The sequence below is a fragment of the Mauremys mutica genome, chromosome 6, assembly GCF_020497125.1.
Source record: "Mauremys mutica isolate MM-2020 ecotype Southern chromosome 6, ASM2049712v1, whole genome shotgun sequence".
Lineage (NCBI taxonomy): Eukaryota > Metazoa > Chordata > Testudines > Geoemydidae > Mauremys > Mauremys mutica.
The window spans coordinates 65,550,620-65,558,256 of NC_059077.1; positions in this window are offsets into that span (position 1 = coordinate 65,550,620).

The window sequence follows — 7,637 nt, forward strand, 5'->3', positions numbered from 1 at the left end:
TAAAAGACCAAGTTGTTGAGTTCCCATTTATGGTTCAATTGGAAATGCCTGCTCAGGGTATCTGCTATGTTATCTTGCAGGCCCAGAAAAGTAGACAACTGAGATTTCTATGTAGTAGGATATTCACAGTTTTAGTGATTCTGTGCATAAACATTGGGACCTGGCTGCACGTTGACACCTGATACAGTACACTGTTGCTCTATTGTCCAGTGTAAACTTGTCAGGGCAGCCCTTGATGTTTCAAAGGAAGTATTCGTCCACGTAGTGATCTGCCCTGAGTTAGAGAAAATTGATGAGCAGAGAAGCTTCTCAAGGAGGAACAGGTGCTGGTAACTCTTGAGGTGGGGTGGACATGAAAACAGAACTTCCACACAGACTTTGAGAAGAGCCTTCCACATGTTAAGGGAGTTGAGAACACTGGGAGCTACGGTCACTCATTTGGAAAAAGACAGTTGTGGATGTAAATAGCCCTGAGACTGGTCCGAAGGCATCAAAGGTGTAGTCTTGGGTGAGGCATTACACACATGCAGGCCAGCATGTGGCCTAAGAGCTGCAGGAAAGCCCTTGCTGTGGATTATGGGCTCAGTTATAGTGTGGCGATAAGACTTGCTATAATGGTGAAACTGTCTGCAGGTAGGTAGGTAGGCTCTAGCATTTGGGAGTCCAGAGTGGCCCTGATGAAGTCTGTGCACTGTACTGGTTTTGGGGCAGATTTCTCCACATTTAGACAAAGGTCCTAAGAGTGAAATAAGGTTAGGTCTTTGTTGGCTGCTCACTGGACCCTGAAGAGGGAGTGAAGAGGGAAGAGCCAAATCATACAGATAGGGAACGATGGTTATTTCCCACTGATGCAAGTGAGCTGTGATGACTGAGGGGACCTTTGTAAAGGCCCTCAGGATGTCTGAAAGACTCTCGAGGGTGGTTCACAACCCTCAACAAATCTGTCAAAATGGCAGTTTGAAAGCAGGTGCAGAGTAGGAGGTCACTGTTGAGGAGGGTGTTTTTTTGTGAAGTGTGGACCTCTTTCAGGGGCTGTAGGTCTCACATAGGGATAAAGGCTCCAGCTCTGAAGGATGCAGCAGTCCCAGGGAGGAATCTCTCTCAGTATCCCTTAGCATAGGAAATTTTGGTTCCTCTGGAACCAGGTAGTCTTTGTGAGTGAGGAATCTGGACAGTAGAGGAGAGCTTGGGTACTGTTCAGCAGGGATTAAGAGGAGCCCAAAAACACAAGCCTGTGCTAAAACTAAACTAAAAAGTGAATAAAAATAAGATAAGCTAAATAAAATACTTAAGGAAGGAAGAAGCTGAGAATCTAGCAGTGGACAATGAATGCTCCATCTCAAGCTGAGGCAGTTGACAAGGAACTGAAATGGTGGCAGGGGCAGGTCTGCACCCCTCTCCCAATACACCCTTACACTAGAGCATGAGGATGTGTAGTACCCAAGCACGGACCCACAGCCACTACTAACTACAATTCCTATTCGAGAGTGCACAGGCACACAAACATCCTACAGTGGAGCACACATAGGGACAGTAAGTTGAAGAACTCCAAAGTGCTCTACAAACATTAATGAACTAAACCTAACAACACCTCCATGATCCCATTTTATAAATGAAAAAACAGTCAAAGGGAGATTTAGAGGCAGTGCATCAGAAGCAGTCACTGACTCTTTGGGAAAAGATGGTTACTCACCGTTGTAACTGTTGTTCTTCGAGATGTGTTGCTCCTATCCATTCCAGTTAGGTGTGCGCGCCACGTGCACGGCTCGTCGGAAGATTTTTACCCTAGCAACACTTGGTGGGTTGGCTGGGCGCCCCCTGGAGTGGCGCCGCTATAGCGCTAGATATATACCCCAGCCGACCCATCCGCTCCTCAGTTCCTTCTTGCCGGCTACTCTGACAGTGGGGAAGGAGGGCGGGTCTGGAATGGATAGGAGCAACACATCTCGAAGAACAACAGTTACAACGGTGAGTAACCGTCTTTTCTTCTTCGAGTGATTGCTCATATGCATTCCAGTTAGGTGATTCCCAAGCCTTACCTAGGCGGTGGGGTCGGAGTGAGACGTGGCATAGTGTAAGACTGCTGAGCCGAAGGCTGCATCGTCTCTGGACTGTTGCACCAGTGCGTAGTGGGAAGCAAAGGTGTGAATTGACGACCAGGTCGCCACTTGACAGATGTCCTGAATGGGGACATGGGCCAGGAAGGCGGCAGAAGAGGCTTGCGCTCTTGTAGAGTGAGCGGAGAGATGACCAGCCGAAACCTGAGCGAGCTCGTAGCATGTCTTGATACATGACGTCACCCAGGCCGAAATCTGCTGGGAAGAGACTGGCATGCCCTTCATGCGATCTGCTACCGCCACAAAGAGCTGAGGCGACCAGCGGAAAGGCTTTGTACGCTCTATGTAAAAAGCGAGGGCCCTACGCACGTCGAGGCTATGAAGCTGCTACTCCCTACGAGATGCGTGTGGCTTCGGGAAAAAGACCGGGAGGAAGATGTCCTGGTTCACATGGAAAGTCGACACCACCTTAGGTAAGAAGGCGGGGTGTGGCCGAAGCTGCACCTTGTCCTTATGGAAGATAGTATACGGCGGGTCAGCCGTTAGGGCACGAAGCTCAGAGACTCGTCGCGACGAAGTAATCGCGACGAGGAAGGCCGTTTTCCAGGACAAGTAGAGAAGGGAACACGTGGCCAAGGGCTCAAAGGGGGCTCCAATAAGCTTGGCTAAGACCAAGTTCAAATCCCAGGTAGGAGTTGGGCGCCATACCGGAGGGTATAAGCGTTCTAGCCCCTTTAGAAAACGGGAAACCATGTGATTGGAGAAGATGGAACGTTCCCCTATGCTGGGCCTAAAGGCGGAAATTGCCGCCAGGTGCACTTTCAAGGAGAAGATCGCGAGGCCTTGCTCCTTGAGGGACCAGAGATAGTCCAGGATCTTGGGAATAGGGATCAGAAGAGGGTTGAGACCTTTCTGATTGCACCAGAGCGTGAAACGCTTCCACTTAGCGAGGTAGGTCGACCAAGTGGAAGGTTTTCTGCTCTCTAGCAGCACCTGCTGCACGGCAGCGGAACAGTCCCGCTCTGCTCGGGTTAGCCATGCAGGAGCCAAGCTGTCAGGTGGAGGGACTGCAGGTCCGGGTGGCAAAGCCTGCCGAAGTCCTGCGTTATGAGGTCCGGCCATAGCGGGAAGGGAATAGGATCCGCTTCTGAGAGGTCGAACAGCAGGGTGTACCAGTGCTGTCTCGGCCACGCCGGAGCAATGAGAATGAGGCGGGCCCTGTCCCTCCGGAGCTTGAGCAGCACCCGGTGTACAAGGGGGAATGGAGGGAAGGCATACAGCAGGCGATCTTTCCACGGGAGGAGGAATGCATCCGAGAGGGAGCCCTGGGAGCTGCCCTGGTAAGAGCAGAACAGATGGCATTTCCTGTTCTCCCTGGAGGCAAAAAGGTCTATCCGGGGAAAAATCCACCTCTGGAAAATTGAATGCACCACATCGGGACAGGAAAGACCGGCTGAGGCGGTCTGCCAGTGTGTTCTGCACTCCCGGGAGAAACGATGCTACTAGATGGATGGAGTGGGCTATGCAAAAATCCCACAGTTGCATCACTTCCGTGCAAAGCCGGGAGAAACATGCTCCGCCCTGCTTGTTGATGTAGAATATCGCTGTCGTGTTGTCTGTGAGGACAGACACACAGCGACCTTGGAGTTGGGAGCGAAAGGTCTGGCACGCCAAGCGAACCGCTCGCAGTTCCCGGACGTTGATGTGGAGGGTCAGCTCGCGGGGTGACCAAAGGCCCTGGGTGTGTAGGCCGCCGAGGTGCGCACCCCACCCCATGGCCGAGGCGTCCGTAGTTAAAGTGATGGAGGGGTGAGGGGGGCGGAACGGAACCCCGGCACACACCACCCCTGGGTCCAACCACCAGTTGAGCAATACGAGGACTGGTTGCGGAATCGTGACCACCGTGTCTATCGAGTCCCTGTGTGGGCGGTAAACCGACGCCAACCATGTTTGAAAGGTGTGAAGGTGGAGTTTCGCGTATGGGGTCACGAAAGTGCACGCTGCCATGTGGCCTAGGAGGCTGAGGCAGGTGCGCACCGTTGTCGTCGGGAAGGACCGCAGGCTTCGGATGATGGAAGCCATGGCCTGGTGTCGAGGCAGAGGGAGGCAGGCCCTGGCAAGATTGGAGTCCAGGACCGCGCCGATGAATTCTATCCTCCGCGTTGGAGTCAAGGTAGACTTCTCGGCATTGATCATAAGGCCTAGGTGTTGGAACAGGCCTAGGATCTCGGCCATTTGCTGCGCTACGAGCTGCTGGGACGTTCCGCGGACCAGCCAGTCGTCGAGATACGGGTAAACATGTATCCGGCGACGCCGAAGGGTCGCGGCGACCACCGCCATGCAATTGGTGAAGACCCTCGGTGCCGTGGAGAGACCGAAGGGAAGCACCGTAAACTGGTAGTGCTCGTGGTTGACGATAAAGCGCAGGTAGCGACGATGAAGAGGGTAAATGGAAATATGGAAATACGCATCCTTCATGTCGAGGGCGGCAAACCAGTCTCCCGGATCCAGGGAGGGAATAATGGTCCCCGGGGTTACCATGCGGAACTTGAGCTTGACCAGAAATCTGTTGAGCTCTTAGGTCTAGGATTGGTCGCAGACCTCCCTTCGCCTTGGGGATTAGGAAATATCGGGAATAAAATCCCCTGCCCCGCATGCCTTCCGGCACCTCCTCTATGGCACCCAAACTCAACAGAGTCTCGACCTCTTGCAAGAGGAATTGCTCGTGAGAGGGGTCCCTGAAGAGGGACGGGTAGGGTGGGTGGGAGGGAGGGGGCGAAATAAACTGGAGGCGGTAACCAGACTCCACCGTGCGAAGTACCCAGTCGTCGGTTGTTATCTGGGACCACGCCGGTAGGAATTGGGAGAGACGGTTGAAAAACAACGGGGAAGGATCCGGTAAAGAAACTGGTGGGCCGTCCTCGGGCGTCCCATCAAAAGTTTTGTTTGGGTCCTGAGGTAGGCTTAGAGGGCTGTTGGGACTGGTTTCCCTGGTTGCCCGACTGCCTGCGCCGGTTCACTCTGCCCCTGCGCCTATTATCGGGCCGCGGTCTGGGCTGGTTGAACGGGCGGTACGGCTGTGGCCGGAAGGATCTCCGCTGGGTAACAGGCGTGTGCATGCCCAGGGAGCGAATGGTGATCCGACCATCCTTGAGGGTCTGCAGTCGTGAGTCTGTCTTTTCAGAAAAAAGACCCTGGCCATCAAACGGCAAGTCCTGGATGGTGTGTTGGACCTCCGGGGGAAGCATGGAGGCCTGAAGCCACGAAATTCTCCGCATGGTCACTCCAGAGGCCAAAGTCCTGGCTCCTGAATCTGCAGAGTCCAGAGAGGCTTGGAGGGCCGAGCGGGACGCCTTTTTACCCTCCTCAACAAGGGCCGTGAACTCAGGCCGGGAGTCGGATGGCACAAGCTCAGAGAACTTCGAGAGGGACACCAAGGTGTTATAGGTGTACCTACTGAGGAGAGCCAGCTGGTTGGCGACACTCAACTGGAGGCCTCCGGCCGAATAGACTTTACGGCCCAAAAGGTCCATACGCTGCGCTTCTTTGGACTTGGGCGCTGGCGCCGGCTGGCCATGTCGCTCATGGTCGTTAACGGACTGGACCACCAACGAGCATGGAGCTGGGTGCGTGTAGAGATACTCGTATCCCTTGGATGGGACCGAGTATTTTCTCTCTACCCCCCGAGCGATGGGCGGGATGGACGTTGTGGACTGCCAGACAGTGTCCGCATTCCGCTGGATAGTGCAGATGAAGGGCAGGGCCACACGAAGAGGCGCATCTGCTCCGATTATGCTGACAACGGGGTCATCATCCTCTGCTACCTCCTCCACAGGCAGGTTTATGTTTTGGGCCACCCGTCGTAGCAAGTCCTGATGGGCCCGGAGATCGATTGGTGGAGGGCCCGAGGAGGACGCCCCAGCCACGGCCTCACCCGGCGAGGAAGAGGATGATAGGCCCGGGAGCAACGTGTCCGGTGGGGGCTCATCGAGCTGCTGCGGGGCCTCAGTGACAGGGGGATGCTCCGCATCCGTGGATGCCAGCGGCTCCTCTACCACGGCCGTGGGAGGAGGTCTGCTGACCGTAGCCTCAGGCGCTCTGTGGTCAGATGTCCTGGAGCGCTGGGTGGAAAAGGGCACTCCTTGAGTCTCATGGTAGGCCCATGGAGTCCAGAAGCCCCATTGAGGAGGACCCTGGTCTTGCCCTTGAGGCTCGGTGCGTTGATCAACGGCGCTGTCTGCTTGAGACGAGACGGACGGCTGTCTCGAAGGCCACGGCGGGGCGGAGAGACTGTGCGACTGTGCTGTCAACGCCGCAGGTACGTTCCTGGATGGTGCCGGGGAACGGTGCCGGTCCTCGCGGTGCCAGGAATGAGACCAGGACCATCGACCGTGCTGGTGCCGGGAGGTCGACCAGGATCTCGAGTCCCGACGGTGGGAGCGGCTGCGGGACGATCGGTACCGGGAACGGTACCGAGAGCCGGATCGGTGCCGGTAGCGCTGGTCTGGAGAGTGGGACCGGGATCGCCTCCACGAGTACAACCGGTACCGCGAGGGAGAGCGGTACCGGGACTGCGAGCAGTGCCGAGATCTGGAGTGGCGTGACCGTGAACGTCTCCGGGACCGGGATCTGGAGTACCGTCTCTCCTGTCTGTCAGGGGAAGGAGGCCGCATGATAGCCGGCTTACCCACTGACTTAACAACCTGCACCAGCGGTGCCGGGGGTTGAGTATGCGTTGGCTCCGTCAACGCAATGAGTTCTCTCGCCGTCGAAAAGGTTTCAGGTGTCAACGGGAGAGCGAGCTCGACCGCGTATGCACCGGGGAGCAAGGAGGTACTGGACTCGACGGCCCTTGCGGTGCCGGAGTCAACGGTACAGCGCAGGGTTTATGCGCTGTCGGAGTCGGTGCCGAGGGCGCCTGTGTCGGAGCCAGCAGTTGGGCGAGAGGTCCTGGTGCACAGGCCTTGGAGGACGTCTGCGCTGGCTTACGTTTCCTCGAGGGAGAGAGGGAACGGTGCCGGGGTGCCGGTGCCGGCTGCTGCTTCTTCATGGCCTTGGTACTGGAACGGCCAGGAACCGCTGGAGCGCTCTGCACCGACGAAGTCTGTGGAGCGGCCGGTGTCGGCACCGCAGGGCTAAGTGCCGATTCCATCAGGAGCTGCTTCAAGCGAAAGTCCCGCTCCTTCTTTGTCCTTGGCTTAAAGGACTTGCAAATGCGGCACTTATCGGTAAGATGAGACTCTCCTAAGCACTGCAGGCAGGAGTCGTGAGGGTCTCCAATCGGCATGGGCCGCTGGCAGGCCGAGCACGGCTTAAATCCCGGTGCCTTGGGCATGAGCCCGCACCGGGTTGGGAAAAAGAAGGGCTAGGCCCCTCGATTTCCCCTAACTAACTAACACTAAATACAACAAACTATTTAAACGAATCTAACTAACTATATACAACAAGTATGAAAAGAAAAGCAGTGATACGCTAGGGCTGTGGAGGTCAACGAAGCACTCCACTGTTCCAACGACCATCACGGGTGGTAAGAAGGAACTGAGGAGCGGACGGGTCGGGTGGGGTATATATATCTAGCGC